Consider the following 1,831-nt stretch of genomic DNA (forward strand, 5'->3'; position numbering starts at 1 on the left):
AAATGCACAACAGTGTTTAAAGGAAAAACACACAAGAGATTAAATAATGAAAAACACACAATCTCACACGTACAAATTCACCCTCAAAACCTAGTCGATTCCCATCCCTCTGATCGCTAGTGTTTGTGAGCCACTCCTTCAAATTCTTTATTATGTATATTATATACATGTGTATATATATACACACACACAAAGAAAAGGGTGAAGGTGAATAAAACGACTGCATTTAATGCCAACATATTTGCACATCAAAACGCAGTCGTTTTGTATCGATTACGTAAATGTCATCAAGGTAATTTTGTAATTTGCAAAATATCGATTTTTGCTTTTTAAAATAAATTGGTATATCAAAAGGTTAATTTCGTCATTTAACCACAACTTAACAGTTCAGTAATAGAATTGTGGCAATGTGATCAAATTTTATAGTGTCGAAGGTTTTCTAAAATAGGTTGGGGGAATATGATCAAAAAATGAAGTAGTGGGGTTTTTTTTTTTTTGTGAAATTAACCCTTATTTATAATGCTTTATATTTATTGAAATTAAAATATTGAAGATATAAGAAAAAATAAATAGTTTATACAGATTTTTAATGACAAACTTTTAAATAAAAATAAAAAGAGTAGTATACCCAAAAATATTTATATTATGTATTATATTTTACTAACTATGCATGATACACATGTATGTTATAGGATAATTTTATTTATAAATGTAATTATTTAACATTAATGCTTCAAAACTTAATTATTCAAATTTTGTGAAATTTTCTTTTCTATAAACTTCATTCTCACTCTCTGAAACAGTACTTTCACGGGTTCGTGGCCAACGGTCAAATGTAAACCTAAAGTTCCAATTTTGCTCTTCATTAGGAATTCTCCCCTTTGGTTTGTACATTTATTCTCATACAATTAAATTTATCTTTCAAAAAAAAAAAACTTTATTTTGCAGATGATCAAATCATAAGGATAGTATTGAGAGTAAAAAAATTCCTATATTTTCTTTCTTTTGTGTAACTTATTTATTTATTATTTTTTATCCCCGTAGAAAGAAATTGGTTATGTTAATTGAGGAAGTTTTGTTACTTGTCTAAAAAAAAAAAAACAGATTCATGTGTATATTAGATAATTTTGTTAATATGATTCAATGTGCGATGTGCGTGCAAATTACATTCAAATAGAGAACAATGGGTAGAATAAAGTAGAATAATTGACGTCAAATTCAAGTTCCAAAAAAGAGAATTAGACAGCGATTACAATTACTATTTTCAATCTAGAGTAGATCAATTTTATTTATAATCAAGCACTTTAGATACATTCTTTTTGTCCAATGATGAGTTTTTGGGGAAGTGGAGTATCCCTAACTTCCTAATCCTTTCTAATTTTATATACAAGTTAGCCAAAGTCATTTGTATTACATACAAATGATAACTTGTTCTGTTCTAATAGAATTTGAATATCTTCAACAAGCATTGCAACTTAAGGAGCACTCATATTTTCTTAAACAACTAAATAATATATTATTTGCTTAGTAATATGCCTTAAGTCAATGCTTCTACTATGGTAACGTAACTTGTATTGCTACAAAAATAAGTAACAGCCTTAAACAACAGATTTTGTGGAGTTGTTAAAAGCATTATCAAAATTTACCTTCATCACACCATGTGTTGGGGGTTTCCAATTCTGAACTTGATGTTACTGAAATGACGTATGGACTGAGATGTCTTCTGCCTCATATCTCTTGTGCTTTAAAAAAATTGTAGTAATTTACTACATTTTTATTGACAAATCTAAATGTCAATCCGCATCTCCCATTTTACATACATTATTTTTAG

Source organism: Cornus florida, unplaced genomic scaffold (assembly GCF_030987335.1).
Source record: "Cornus florida cultivar Cherokee Brave unplaced genomic scaffold, ASM3098733v1 CherokeeBrave_3.0.0_Hap2_Chr04, whole genome shotgun sequence".
NCBI classification, from domain to species: Eukaryota; Viridiplantae; Streptophyta; class Magnoliopsida; order Cornales; family Cornaceae; genus Cornus; species Cornus florida.